We start from the raw sequence: 15,995 nt of genomic DNA, 5'->3' as shown, positions 1-15,995 counted from the left end.
ATTCCTGTAAGGCGGGCCCAGTACTGCTCCTGTTCTACATTAGGGGCATAAATGCTTCCGATCAGTATTTCTTTACGCTCGAAATGACCCGCTAGCAAAGAGTATCGGCCCTCTTGATCTATCGTCCTGAATTGCTCTTTCAAGGGGATCCCAGGCCTGATCCAGATTAGGGTTCCCCTACCAAATGCAGACTATGTTGTAGCACAGATGATACCTCGCCTCTTCTTCCCTAGGCGATCCATCTCTATCCCCGCAAGGTGTGTCTCCTGGAGGAGCACTACCTGAGCTTGCTGTCGTTTCATATATACATATATCGCATATCATTTGCCTGCAGTGTGCATGCCTATGACGTTTAATGTTACTACTTTCAGGTCTGTGTTATGGAGCATGCCTGTCATGGTTCTTGCTGTCTGGGTGGCGTCTCACAGAGTGTGCCACCTTTTGTCCCTGCCGTGTCCCCTCCCCGCCCAAGTGCCTGCTTCTGTAGGTCATACCACCATTCTGCAGAGTGTGTGTTCGTTCCCCCGGGAATGTGAAAGGGATATGTAACTGGGGAGGAGTAAAGTAACTTAACGGGAAACCTTCCCAACTTTGAGGACCTATTCCTCGGAGTGATACGTCCAAACTACACAACATGTGCAAACTTTAGTTCTTTATGTGGGGGATGTGGTCTTCGGCCTCCGCTAGCTGCTGTCGCTGCAGCCGCCTGTTGGTTGACTATATCAAGCTGGTGCCCTACCACGGCCCAGTCGACCCGAGCCATGCCGCGTAGCCTGATGCTAAGTATGTTTGTCTGTTTCGCCGGACTCAGGGTTAGCCATTCAATCCGTGATCAGCAGCTTCCCCTCGAGCAGGGGGCGTGTTGGTGTCAGAGACCATCTTGTACCCGGATTTCGTGTGCCGGGTTGAGAGTGTGTCAGAGCAGAGTTAGATCAGTGTCTGCCGTCTGGGAGATCACTATTGGCAGAGTCATTGAGCCATCTCCTAGGGTGTTTCCGTCGCTGCCCTCCTTTTACGATGTGAATATGTGCGGTCCTCTCTCACCATCTGAGCTGTCTCCCGGGAACCCCACCTCTGCAGCTGCCTGTAATGATTTTTTACCGTTTCGCGGAGATATGCGTAATGGGATTATGCAAATTCCGCCCACCCCTACACTTGTGGTACCAGAGTTTACATCGTAGTTTCTCGTAGCTTGACCTTATCTACCAATTTCCAGTGGTCGTCCCAGAGTAAATTTAGATCCTTGGACAGTTTTCCGAACTTGTGCTCCATTGTCACTCTTGAGTGTTCAATTGCCGCTAAGACTTTGTCCAATCTGGATGACACAGAGTCCGATCCTGCAGGCTCCGCGTCTGGAGGCATGGTGTGAGAGGCCGGGGACGGCGCCCTCTCTGGCCCCGAAGCTTGCGCTGTGCCGGTCGCCCGTCGGTGCCCCATGTTGACTATGTACTCCGCCAACCGTCTCCAGCGGCCCCCCACATTAGTTTCCCCTGGAAAGTGGTCTCTTTGCTCGTGGTCAGCCGCAACCGTTATGGCGACTCGGCGTCTCCCCTGGTTGTGCTTCCGTTCCAACTTGTAGGTGTCGTTCCGTTGCTTCCTAGAAGCGTGTACGGAAGGTCCTCCGTCGCCCCCTGGCACAGCTTCTGTTATAATCTGCGGGGGTCCACAGGTCTCGGCGCGGAGGTCCCACCGGGCGTGCCGCCGTTAGATGTGGCCGCTTCACCTTTCCCTGCTGGCCGCGGACTCAGTTTTCTCGGTGCGAGGTTTCATCGTAAAAGGGTATTGCATCTGTTGGCAGGGGGGATCTCAGCTGGTCGATTCTCAGTGCTTCCCCCTGCGCGTCTCCAGGCCCGGCTCCGCCGCAGGGGAGAGGTGGTTCCATGTGGGGGCTGTTGTCCCAGTTCAGACCTTTCAGAGCCCAGGTGGTGTCCATTTTCTGTTCTGGTGCAAGGGATTATCGCAGCGGATTATTGGTGTTGCAGCTTTCCCCCGCATTTCCAGGTGGACCACTGACAATTATCCCAGGGGGCCGCCAGTCCGCCACCGTCAGCCTGCCCCAGTCTGTGGTGACTCCGGTATTATGCCACGGGTACTGCAGCAGTATCGGGCCTCTCACCACCGGGGGGGAATCTTGACACGCCGCCTCCCACCGACTCGGGGCCCGCACCACCAAACTATGTTCTCCCCCACGTGCCTTGAAGCCCAGCGCCGTCACGGGGGAGGGGGGGTCTCGTTGCGGGGGCCAAGAGCGCTGTACAGGCCCGCCAGGCACCCCCCACAAATGTCGCTGGTCCTGGGACTCTTATGGCATGATACTGTGTGGTATGGGGTCATTGCTATGCTCCCCTAAGGTGATGTATTGTCTCTTCCCATACGGCCCCTTCTTACGTCGGAGTTCGACTGTGCGGTGTTGTGTTTAGAAGGCCTCCCAGCCACCCTGCCGACGACTGTTGTGGCTCGCAAGCCGCGCCCCCCAAGCTGCAGATCCCGAGCCACTCGGGGACCGCTGCGGTGGTGCGCTTTGTCCGCTGGACCGTGGAATCTGGGCCCGCTGACCCCCGTTGTCTCCTGCTGCGATCACTACCTTGGCCTGGGGGCAGTGTCGTATAAGCCCCGTCACCATCACCGGCTCAGTCTCTGGTTGTCCGGGCCTCACAGGATGCCGCCATTTTGACGGCCCTGCCACCAGCTCATCGGGACCTCCCGCGACCCCATCCGCTCTCCTCCGACCACACCGATGTGGTCAATAGACCCCCCCCGCTCTCGCCTCTGCTATGCTGGGTCCGGCGGTGTTTGGCAGTAGCTTTAGGGCATATTTTATGGCAGAAAAATGGGGCTGCTATGCGCAGCGCTACGGGAATGCTGCCGCCATCTTAGCCTGCTAGGCCACGCCCCCAGCCTGACCCTCTTTCACGCACTGAAAAAATGCAGCTGTTCATTGAGAGCGTGGCCCATTTGTATGAACACCCTATAATCTGCCTCGCTGATGGCGAAACGGTGCGGTGCCTATGCACTCATAACACTATTAGTCTTATTAATATTTCTAGTAATATGATTTATTTTTGGATTTATTTAAAAACAAACATTTATCGGTCCGTGGGGAGATTCTAAATGGGGATCGGCAGGCAGTAGCAGATCTCAGCAGCAGATTCATTAACCAACTGAGGTAACATTGGTTATTTTGAAGGATTCCATGCCAGCATGTCTATGCGTAGGTTTCTGATGATTGCGGTGCCAATGCTGGTCCATGTCTTTAGGGTGATCTCATGGCGAGCAGTGCATGACTGGCAAGGATCATGCAATGAAATGTTTTGGGCATTGCTACATCGCATGCTAAAGTTTTATAACAAACTTATTGCATGTGCAAATGGTACCACGGTGGGGTAATTGGATACCTTGTATGTTCCCTTTGCCACAGTGGCATCGGGGGAGGGAGAGGTGGTAGCACATGGGCCTGTGTCCCATCTTTGTCCTAATCCCGCTCCCTCTTGCTCCCCAACAAACGCCACCACAACTGCTCATCAGAAGGCGACGCAGGGAAAAACGGACATGCACCTCGGCCTACTAATGTGTCTGACCACATTTCATTGCGAAGCAGTATTTGCTGAAAACGTTCAAAGCTGACTTTGTAAGTATGTGTGACTGTCTAAAAATACATATGTGTATGTATATATTCAGACGTGCATACAAAGTTATATTTCATCCGGTTAAGCAAACTCATCCCTAAGTGTATATGTATTTATCTGTGTATATAAATCTATAGCTCCTTTGTAGGTGGCCCCTCTACTTTTATCTGGAGACCAATATGTGTGCCCCCTCCTTACATTTCCCTTCCAGAGACGCCACTGTTGCCGCATAGGTCTGAATTTCTTGGAGGTACAGAGTGCGGTACGGCGCACGCTGACTGCTTTTAGCCAGGCTCTGGCACTGCTGCTGTTTGTGAAGACACGCAACCCACAGTGTAATTACTTTTAAGCTGTAGGCATTTTCTGAAAGCAGAACTTTTATAGTCACGTGCTGTCTTTTGGTGCAGGCGGGGTTAGGCCACTTGTATATAGGGCATCTCCCTTGGGTGGTGACGTCACGTGTGGTCCTTGGCTCCCTCAGCAAATATCAAAGTACTTATGTAAACACTTTGAAATCCGATTATCCCTCTGGACGGTCGCTTTTTGCAACGTCTGGGCTCTCTTGGCAGGACTGAGTATGAGATGGGGTGTCTTCAGGAATGACTTCTTGCGCTGCACCACATATGGAGCCCACCCGTACATGGTGTGATCGTGACCAGAGTGTGGGCCCAGTTTGCCATGCAACTGACCTTGGCCCCAGCCTACAGGCCTTCTAGAGGCACCGCCCTGTCTGTTGGCCAGACTGCACAGCGATCAGAATTTGCAGCCTTTTTTAATGAAATGTTTCTCATTTTATAATTTCCCTTCACGTTAACTACCACTACCACTTGCCGCTTTGACGTGTCTGCACTTTAATGAGGCCACATCGGATCTGGGGTGTTTTCGACCGATCCGGACTCCTGGAGTCCGACCGAGCGAGTAGGATGTGGCAGTATGCTGTCGGACTCGTTTCGGTCGGACTGCCATTGAAGTCAATGGGAGCCGGTTGTACAATGCGTACATGGGCTCCCATTGACTGAATGGGTACGTTCCAGACAAGTGCGTCCCCTACAGTGTGTACACTTCAGTGCCATCCGCACCGTACATGCCTGTGTTGGGGAGACCCATGGGTCTCCCCTGTGTCCGAGCGTAAGGCTGCCGGTACCAGGGGGTCCGATGCGGACCCCCAAAGACCAGCTCCGGGAGCTATTGCGAGCCAGAAGCTCCGACTCGATCTGGCTGTCCGAATCGCGCATCGTACTGGATTGGTCGTAATTCGCCTCCATTGCACGCCACGGTTAGCTTACGGTCGAGACATACGGACCGGTTCGGACCCAGAAACGATTCAGGCTGGAGATTTCGCGCTTGTTCGCATCGTACTTCGTCGTCCGGACCCATGTACGAACCGGACGGAAATTCAGCCTTCGAATCCGACCCGCTAATCCCGAACCCGATTCGGAGCCCTCCGACCGAGATCGGAATCGGGCCCTAAGCATTACACTGCATCCTGATGGGCACCAATGGCCCTTAGGTAAGCGGAAGCCAGCTGGTGAATAGGAGTCATGCACGCAAGTGGCGTGGTATGAGTAATCACAATGGTGTGCAGCACATTGTAATCTGGTGATCACATGCACCTGTATGGAAGTGGAGTATGTGGCCTCACACAGTACCAAACACTTCGTGGCCAGAGTGTGGGCCCAGTTTGCCATGCAACTGACCTTGGCCCCAGCCTACAGGCCTTCTAGAGGCACCGCCCTGTCTGTTGGCCAGACTGCACAGCGGTCAGAATTTGCAGCCTTTTTTAATGAAATATTTCACATTTTATAATTTCCCTTCACGTTAACTACCACTTGCCGCTTTGACGTGTCTGCACTTTATTGAGGCCACATCAGTGCTACTCCATTACAACTCACCTGTGCAGGTGTAAGCGGAGACCTAGACACTTCATCCGGGGTGTTTTTCGACCGATCCAGACTCCTGGAGTCCGACCGAGCGAGTACGATGCGGCCGTATGCTGTCGGACTCGTTTCGGTCGGACTCCCATTGAAGTCAATGGGAGCCAGTCGTACAACGCATACTTGGCCTCCCATTGACTGAATGGGTACGTTCCGGACAAGTGTGCCCCCTACAGTGTGTACGCGTCAGTGCCATCCGCAACGTACATGCCTGTGTTGGGAAGACCCATGGGTCTCCCCCTGAGTCCGATCCGTAAGGCTGCGGGTATCAGGGGGTTCGATATTTTTTCTATCAGTCTAGGACTGGAAGTGTTAAGAATTTGATATGTATTGTGATATTTACAGTGTTTTTAATCATCAATAAATTTGTTTATTTTTCTAGATCTGTATTCTTTTAGATTATTTCTTCTTTCTTTGCTGCATCCCTCGTGTCCACAGCTATACTACTGTTGAGAGGCAGTTTGTGTTTGACTTTTGTGTGAAGTGTGCATTTATTCAAAGGGGTTTCTTTTTTGACTTTGGTATCAAGTCTAGCCCTTGTTGCTTTATGGCTCCGCCTATCCTGCACTGTGTCACAACTGCATGTTAACTTGTAGCTCTCCCGGGAGAGGCCACCATCTTCCCTGGAAACACAGGCCGGCTTGAGTGCATGGACCCAGGAGCTTGTGAGCCGGGCCTCGCCTACCAATGCCGGGTTTTTATTGTTGGTTTGGCTAATTAATAAATCTCATTCCAGTGGGTCTCCAAAGAGTCCTAAAACCGGTTCTGCAGCTGGTTGTGTGTAGAGGCGTCAAACTGATGCAGGTGCACTTCATTAATATTGGTGTAAGTGTCTTGAGCTGTGCGCGCGTGACAAGGGTGTGTTCGGGCACCGACTCCTATGAGTATTTGACTACGCGCTGTCGGCTGCACGCACGCCCCTGATTAATTTCTCAGACCCTATTCATACTTTCCTCTTCTAAAACGTTGGCATGTATCATACATGCCAACATTTTAGAAGAGGAATGTGGGTGATTTACAAAAAATAATCGGGCGACTATTTCTCATATGGATTTATGTTGAGGTCGGAATTGAGTCTATTGTCACATATGGGACTAGCAACTTTGCTGATGCGGGATGGATACTAGAAATGCAAATATATTGTTTTCCCTTGTCAGACAGGAGCATGGATAAAGCCTATGGCAGGCAAAGTGTGACAAAGAAAGCTGGTTACTAGCAGTGCACACTGAGTCACACAAGATAAGTTCCTGTTGCCAGAAGCCTGCGGAGGAAACTGTTTTTAGGTCTCGTGCCTAGCGGTGCAGTGAGACATTTAGTAGCTAAAAATGGGGTTCAGGAGAGTGACGTAGGAATCGCACACGCTCGTGTGTGTGCTTTTCGTTTGTGCCCCGCTATTGGCCTTTGCATGCTTGTTTTTAGCAAGAGAGCACGCAATAGGCCAAAGGCAGGCGCATTGCTCCGCCCTTGGCCTATTGGTGTCTATTACGCGCACCAAAGGCCATGTGGTTTCAATTATCGTGCCCAGACACGTGCGCGATAATTGAAAGCACATGTTTCGCTGGGGCGCGAGTGCGCGCACCACTCGCGGGCATGTTTTCTTTTTTTTACAATAGCGATCGCTTTCGCGATCGCTTTCACTGCCGCTTGTTTTGTCTGACAGGGAGCATACAATGACAGAGAGCACCTTTCCCTGGGACTCCACCCTTTAGTACTTCTCTACTCTACCCCGGGGTCCTCTCATGCATGTCCCACCTTGCTATCTGCAGATTTTGCAGTTAGAGTAAAATCACACGCGATTTTACCGTGCAGCCTGTACCATGCAACTCTGAATGAGGGACTCGTTCTGTAGATAACACTAGTCAGTCCATACAAGTTCAAGTTCAAGTTCAGGAATTTGTATAGCGCACTACTCACCCAGAGGGTATCAAGGCGCTTGGGGGAGGGGTGCATTATTTATCGAATGCAGCACTATGAAACACGTTAACAAATCCTAACGTTTATCCAGCACCAATGTTACAAGCTAGTTCAGAAAGTCTTGTTTACTTAGTAACAGAAAGCTTCGATGAACTCTGCGATTTTTTTGTGCCCCCTCCCGTGGCTAAGTATTGTCACAACCTGCTGCAGCAGACGGTACCCAGTCACCCTGAACCCCTCAAACACAAACTAAAGGTCCCATTTGATAGCCGATTGGGGGCAGGTGGGACATTTTGACTGCTTGTCTTAGGGTCCCTGATGTCTTTGCTATGCTACATTTGAATGGAGTACATCATTAATGATGCCAGCACGTTTTGAGCCCAAAACAAGCATAGACAGACGCGTTCTGAGCCTTATAAAAGAGCATCCAACATTACGACCTCTCATTAGACACTCTCCTCCACTTCCAAGCCCACGAGTGCGGCACACTGCAGAACAAAGTCTTGAAATTAATTTTTCTCTTCAAGAAGACATGCCGTACATCATCACAGAGAAAGTCCAGGTACCCCCACTGAACTTCCCGGAGCTCCTGGTCATCAAAGCCCACCACATCCATTGCTAGAGAACACAAAAAAACAATCAAGCTTTGTAGACCGTTCTCAAATGCTCGAGGTGAGTGCGAGGATGGCACGCTCTAAGTAGGCCCGTGGGTTGCGCGTGCTTATGCGGGTCAACACGGCATTAACTCTAATTGGCCATTTTGCTCTTGGATCACGCATCATTTTCATTCCTTGCTTTTTTAACCATCGTTGTTTTGTATTCTGGGACTTATAGTTCTATATTGCTATTCCAGAGACAAACGTACAAACACCATAAATACGTTTCAATCCTTAGGTGTGTGAGCTCACTGCATTGGAACCAGTCGCACTATGTGATTGGTTTTTCCCACAGTTGAAACGGTTCTTACTTGTGGGTATCCATCCATAGCTCAAGTATCCTGGCACCTACGTGTTATTTGGCTGTCCCTAGGAACGAGGATATACCCCCTTCCTATCCACTCCGCTCCCCCTCTTCCAGGCCTTTTTTTTCTATTCAACATTGATTTGAATTCTGGGTACTGGAGTTTCAGGTACGCCCCTTTGACTTCCACCAAGTTAAGTGTTCTTGGCTTATAAGCCTGTACTGGCTGCAGGCGTCACACTAATATAGAATCACATAGAAGCCATTAGATGAATGGAGGATACATAATTGTAACTGCATTATGGTACCGTTATGTAATGGAAAGAAAGATTCTGCTGATAAAATAAACCACATGGCAGAGGGCAAATTAGATTGTAAATTTCACACGAACCCGAGGAAGCTTCATTTGACTATAGTTAGCATGATGCTAGTTATGGATTTTTTAAATATTTCATATTTATTTTGATGCAGTTTGGAATAAAATAGGACATATTTCTTGAAAACAAGGAAACACTGAACATGCTGTTCAGTTCTCAGAAATAAAGGAAAATGTTTAGTTATGTTAGTAAGTAAGGGTTTGGTACAGACAAAATGCTATTGTATAGTAAGAAAATGTGATTTTACCTATGAACGGTAGTACTACATGTCTATATTTATGAGGACTGTTTTAACTGCACAGCTGTCTACAGCAAATATTGTTGGCGATTGTATAAAATATGTATTGGCTCCATCCTAAGGAGTGTGCCCTCTCACCTCATGTTGTTGACTATTTGATATACCATTCCACCTTCCAGGAAGTGATTCTATTGCATAAGGGCTATTTTAGATTTAAATCAGCATCCTACTACAGACATTCTACCCAGAAAAATAATCATTTTTACTGCTTTCTTCCCAGCACTGGCAAAGTCGGTAGCGTAGGCTTTAATGTGATAAGCTGATTCAAAAAAGGGGGTGGTGATGAACAGAGTGCCTGAATTAAGCAGACCACTCTTACCCAGTCCAAAGATCAGGGCTTGATCCATCACCGTTTTTTAGCTTACTTCACCATCCCAGCTCAGAACTTGGCTAACCAAACTACCAAGCCAATTCTTGTACTGGGAAGGAAACAAGCTTCCGGGAACCGGTTTCTGCCATTTCAGGCGTCGTCGGCCCGGCTTGCTTGAATCCTGATGGTGCAATGAGCGTGGGACTCACATCTGAGTATACCCTTCCACGCTTATGGTGGACAAAATGATTCAAAAAAGGGGGTGGTGATGAACAGAGTGCCTGAATTAAGCAGACCACTCTTACCCAGTCCAAAGATCAGGGCTTGATCCATCACCGTTTTTTAGCTCACTGCACCATCCCAGCTCAGAACTTGGCTATATGCAAATTAGTTTGTTCCTGTCCCAGTGCATGATGGGAACAGGGCAAACCAAACTACCAAGCCAATTCTTGTACTGTTTAATGTGATAAACAGCATTTGGGCATGCAGTGCACGTATGGCCTACTTCGTAATCACATATCTTTTGTTTTTGTGTGCATTTTGTGCCATAGTGGCATACTTAGGTCTCGCATTACTGAAAATTAGAGCTATGGGTGTTGCATTTTTTTTTTGCAACCTCAAAAGCTCAAACTTTAACTAATGCGAGACCTATTGCACTGGAAATGCTTGTTGTTACTAGAGTTCATTCACATGCCTTTATAGTCTATCTAGATCTGCTTGTCTTTTTATACTAATGGTTTTAGAGCCCAAACTTGAAATGCAACTGGCCATAACTGCGCTGTCATTAACAAAGATGGTTTGGTCATCATGCACTAATGGCTGCACAGTTTCGCATGAGGGATGCAGATCTCAGGGGCTCCTCGATATAATCTGGGTGGAGAAGGGCATTAATCAGCGTTATGTCCCTCCGCTGGCTAACTTAACTCTATTGTGTTGCATTTACATCTAAATAAGCTTCCTACTCCCGATGGGGCCTTGAAGCGGTTTTGGTGGGGGCTGGGTGGCAGGGTCGTTTTTGACCTCTGAAAGATGAAAGGCCACTAAAAGATAAAAGATGTTTAGCCCCTGGCCATCCCCTGAGATTCCTTCCTGTCTTGCTTTTATGGGATGTCAAATCACGTGAGCCAGCACTTTACCCAATATGTTGTACCGTTGCTTTGACATCCAGTCCTTCCTCAGTTGTGAGGACAGTATAATTCGCCAAGTGAGGTGCACGAAAGAGTCTCCCATTTACAATGCAGTCTCACAGAAAAAATGACAATGCAGTTTTATAAAGTACATATAAGGGAAATAAAAAGACACACAGATTTATGAATAAGCTGAAGCCCATGAAAAATATGTGTATAGTGTCATCCAATTCAAAGAAAAAAAATAATCCACGCTGATCCTGATGCATTTGTAACACCCTAGAAAATCACATTCAGAGTTTCTCGAAAATTAGTAGTAACTGCACCTAAGCAGGAAAGCTGCTCTCACTAAGAGAAGTTTCAGACTTGGCTAGTAAATTTACAAACACCCATAGCCCAGGCCCTATCAGAGAACACTCGTGACTGCCTCCTGGCCTGCCGCGTGACAATATGACGACAAGCTTGGCTCTCCAGTCTCTGTCTCACCCCATGACTCCTGAGCCAATCCTTGCGCTGCTACCTTTCTGTTTATGTTAGAGAGCAGCAAGAGGATTAGCTTGGCCAAGCTCCGACAGTGCTCCTTTGGGGATGTGGCAGCAATCCCCTGGGCTGCTGAATTTCTCACGTAGGCGAAGGTGCAAGTGCGCATGCCAACCTGGTCGGAGCAAGGCACCCATCCAATCTGGCATGTGCACTTCAGCCCAAAGATGCCCGGTGTTCACTGTCACTCATTCAGCATTGGCCTGCCTTTAGTCACTCTCCTGTAAGGTAAACTTTGCTCAGGCCATGCGAGCAGTGAGAAAATATTTAATATGGGGCCTGTGGTCAACATGGCACTAAAATAATGCCCCAACACCCCAATAAAGAAACCACCACTGCACAGTTCTGTTTCCAAACAGAATCTCTGCAACACAATGTTATTCTATTGGATATATAAGACTTGCAGTACTGGAAAACGAATTTAAGAGTATTTCACTACCAGGATGTGTAAAACTTAAAAGTACATATCCTACTGTTTAAATACATTGCACCCTGCCCAAGAGCTGTCTGGGGCCCGCCTTAGGGTGACCTATATGTAATAAAAAGGAAGGTTTGGCACAGGCAAGTAGTTTAACTTGCCAAGTCGACATGGCAGTTTAACACTTAACACACAGGGTTACCTAAATGGCTGGCACGATCAGTGCTGCAGGCTCACTAGTAGCATTTATTTTACAGGCCATGGGCACACGTAGTGCACTTCAGTAGGAACTTACAGGTGATTTAAATATGCCAATTATGGATAAGCCAATGTTACAATGTTTTAGGTATAGGGCACATGCACTGTTTAGCAGTGCTAAAGTGCCCTGAGTCCCAAAGCCAACAAAAACATGGTCAGAAAAACAGGAGGGGGAAGGCAAACCTTTTTGGGGTGACCCTGCAGAAAGAGCCATTGCCAACAGTAATGTTAACAATGATATACTTTAACATACTGGGTGAAGTAATATGTGAGGCCAAAAGCAGTGCATGATGGGGGTGCACATTATTGATAGTTCACTTAAGTATAACTTGTGTATTTTTGTGTTTTGGGAAATTTCTAAAGTTAGTCCAATCCTCTGCAGGTGGCAAGCCTCTGCTATGCATGCACTGTAGTGATGGGCTCAGGACCTGGCCAGATGAAATGCGTTGTCCTAACTCTCAAGGGGTGGCCAACGCCAGCCGGACACAATAGGGGGTGGCCTCAGAGCCTTGACTCGAGGCTCCACACCCAACTCTACAGAGGCAAGCAACACTTATAGCATATGGCCTCTAGCTGGGCACATCTGGGGTTGATAAAGTGCCTGGTCGAGCCTCTGGCCCGGGAGTCCAACTTTCTATGGACAGCCAACCTCAGCCGTGCACAACTGGGCTTTAACTAGGTCTTTCTCTTAATCTCATTGCCCCTGACTACAAAAGGTTCAGACCACTCTCCGGAACACCCAGAAAACACAGTTTTCAACCATCAGATCCTGATCGGCACAGATTAAATTACTGCTAGATATTTCAAGATGCAGTACAACGTAAGTCGATCTGAGGTCATACTCAGTAGTTCATGGGCACAAAGTGACATTGGTTGATGCACTGTGCTCGGTGATTTGGCGTCTGCACCAACTGGGTATAATGTGCAGTTATTCCAAGTGGGCAGAATGTTATGTTATGTTATGTTAATGGGCATTTGTTGAGCGCGCTGTCACCATGAGTTTCCTGGCGCTGATAGGAACACTTAGGCTAAACAGAAGGGGTTTTAGTGGGGATGTGAGAACAACAGAGTTTTTTGGAGCTTCCTAAATGATACAATAGAGTGTGAAGATTTAAGGGAGAGCGGGAGAGAATTCCATAATTTGGGGGCCAGGTGGGAAAAGCTACGGCCACCTAATTTAGTGAGTTTGAACCGGGGAGTGACTAAAAGCTGAAGGTGAGTGGACCTCAGAGTTCGGGAGGGGCAGTAGGGAGTAACCAGGGACTTCAAGAAAGCAGGAGAGGGACCAGTCAAGGCTTTGAAGACCAGGCAGCCGACCTTAAAGGCTATTCTTTCGTTGACAGGTAGCCAGTGTAATTGATGTAGTAAAGGTTTGGCCGACTGCCATCTGGGCATTTTAAACGCCAGTCTGGCAGCCTGGTTTTGAATAATCTGTAGCCTAGACAACAAGGATTTGGAGAGACCAAGATACAAAGAATTAGAAAAATCCAGGCGAGACAGCACCAGTGCTATTAAGACTTGTAGCAAAGCTTCAGGTGTCAGTAGGTGGGCGACTTTCCGAATCCTGTGTAGTTGGAACATACAGGAAGATGTAACGGCGCTCACCTGGGCCTTAAGAGTGAGCTCGGAGTCAATTATGACGCCGAGACTCTGTCTGCCGTGGGCCTTTTGTCCTGTGGCCACTATCTCTGCAGGAGTGCTAACTGTGCTTGGTTTTTATGCAGCAGTTTTGCGTTCTCACTTATCAAGAACTCCCTATAAGAACTTCAAAAATGTAACTTTTATCACTCCCGCCACAGGACTTCCTCTCGCTTGACCAATCTGCATAAAACCTTCCAATATTGAACCTAATTAAAGCTGTTTATTTTTGGAATACTTTTTATGATCATACAACTTTATAATCGAATAAAAGTTTATGAATCTGAATCTGAATATTTTGTACAGATTCATCATACAGTCCTCAAGGGGTAAGCACTCCAAAAAATATCTGTCTTTAGCTATGCTCGGTTTATTCTACTACTAGTGCAAAGTACAGATCAGGTGAGGGTTGAGCTAAGGGGTTTAATTTAGAGGCACATTAACTCCATCCATCACTGTGTGGCTTTGAAGGAATCTATGTGCCTATTGTGCACTGCTCGTAATCCTATGGCCAAAACCAAATTCAGAATTGTTGTCTGCATGAAATAGCTACGTTGTAGCCCTATGGAGCTCGGTTCAACCTTCAACCCTGCTACCCTTTGCCCACATTGAGGCCCAAAAAATTGTTGAAGGCTGCATTTTGTTTTTTAAAAAAGTGGAGTGCAAAATGCAAATTGATCAATACGTCACAGACAATCATGTTGGATTCTTAGCTCATTTTCAAAATCTAGCACCCATTCATGTCCATGGACCTGAATCCTCTTGAACCTTCCTACCCAGATTGCAAATGTGGTATAACCTCGTTTAGCACCAAATTAAAAAAAGCATACCGAACACTAGCACTGTGAGAACGACAAATCTTGTTCCAATCCGTCTACCGATAGAAGTATCTGTTTATTTGCTAGAATAGACAGGGGCGGCCTTAGGCATGTGCAAGCTGTGCACCTGCACAGGGCCACCAAACCCCAGGGACCACCACGCCAATATATATACTTAGTGTAATAATCCTCTGAGGATGGATACATATTTGCGTGGCGGCCCCTGGCAGTGATTTGGTGGCCTCTGGCTCTGTTTCACTTCCAAACACCCTGACCCCCCCTTTTCCATGGCCTCCACGCTCCGCCCCGCCCGGACCCCCTCTTCCGGGGCCCCCTACCTACGCTCCCTGCCCAGTGCCGCCATGAGCCTAGAGCCGCCCCTGGACTAGACCTGTTGTTTCCAATGTCTGCCTTGTACTTAAAGTGGGCTTGGTGTCAGGGTCAGCCTCATGTCCATGATTGAATGACTATGCTGCCTCAGTCATCTGCTCTTGAATCAATGGCTTCCACCGTTATTTTTGTCCTTATCTCACATAGTTGGGTTCTCAGTGTTGCACTCTCTATGTAACATTACTTTTTATTGTTAATATTATTTTTGAAGAGGGTCTGGCAGCTGCAATGTGTTGCTTAGCCTCTTGTCTTTTGTGCTTTGCAGCCTTCTATGTTTCTTGATAACATTTTACTTTTAATGCTAGAATGGTAAATTAAAAATAACCGCTATGTTTCCCGATGCATGTTTATGCACCTGTCACTAGACGTGTGTGTGCATTCCTCCCGATTCAGGCTTGCATTTCATCTGCCGTCTTGGAATGGGTTCTCAATAAAGAGACAACTGACTCCAACACTGCTGGTCAGGCATGCTTTTAGTCTATCAAATGTGTTTCTGTAGCTGCATCAACATTTCCGCTATGGGAGCGGAAACACCGAAATTATATTTTGCGACCCGCAATATAATATTTTTCTTTGCCCCAGACAAATCTAGACAAAACTTGCAAGATCCGGTTAAAGTGAATGACATTTCTGCAACATTTATGGCAAATTCGACAAACTGTTGCTAAAGTTGTTAGCAAAGCAAATTATTTTCTGTGTAAAATGTACGATAAGCATCATCACAGGGACACTGGAGAATACATATGAATTAAAAAAAATGAAACATGGATGCATTCCATTCCATTCCATTAATTTTAAACATAGTGCTACAATAACATGAAATCCATGTTAAATTCAACATATTATTTTTGTTATTTAGATATACAGTCAAGAGCATACCACATAGACTATTTGTATAGTAACAATATGTACTAAAAACTGTTTTTCTTTTGATTGGGTCTCCTTACCGTGCTACGCTCCGGCCGTTTTCTTTTTTCTGTTTGTTCTGACCTTTGTACTGTGCGATAAATAGTTTTGCCGGTGTGGTTTGCAGGTTTGTTCAGCTGCTACAAATGTGTCTGATAAGCAGTTATTTCCACAGGTTGTTACTGTTCAAATCATGCTTTGCACCCGCCTCAGGCATGTTGGATATCTGTTTTTAGTAAGTCCTCAACTTGGGTTTTAAATCAATTTGCATATATGTTATTTATTAACTCACTTATTAACTGATTAGTCACGAGCCAGCCGTTTGTCTCCGAGAGTGACACTGAATACTTCAGTGCACAAAAGCTTTGCAGTTACCAGTGTGACACATGCTTCTGTGTTTAAGACTGAAGAGAACTTTAAGGCCATATGTACCATTTAAGTGGTCTCAAATATTGTGTACCAACTTTTAGCAACCACTGTT

General features: G+C 47.4%; 1 protein-coding gene across 2 annotated transcripts in view; it reads right to left on the bottom strand.

The window, feature by feature from the left end:
* LOC144826656 (hydroxylysine kinase-like) overlaps positions 1–15,770 on the bottom strand; it is a 248,876-nt gene extending 233,106 nt beyond the window's left edge. The window contains exon 1 of one of the 2 annotated variants that reach the window (XM_078685215.1): positions 15,556–15,770. The gene's annotated coding sequence lies outside the window, so the exon portion shown is untranslated. The remainder of the gene's footprint in view (positions 1–15,555) is intronic. The other variant, XM_078685216.1, reaches the window with a different exon arrangement.
* Between the last annotated feature and the right edge of the window lie 225 nt (positions 15,771–15,995).

Source organism: Lissotriton helveticus, chromosome 3_2 (assembly GCF_964261635.1).
Source record: "Lissotriton helveticus chromosome 3_2, aLisHel1.1, whole genome shotgun sequence".
Classification (NCBI taxonomy): Eukaryota; Metazoa; Chordata; class Amphibia; order Caudata; family Salamandridae; genus Lissotriton; species Lissotriton helveticus.
The sequence above is the reverse complement of the archived record's forward strand: the minus strand, read 5'-3'. Positions and strand labels throughout refer to the sequence as shown.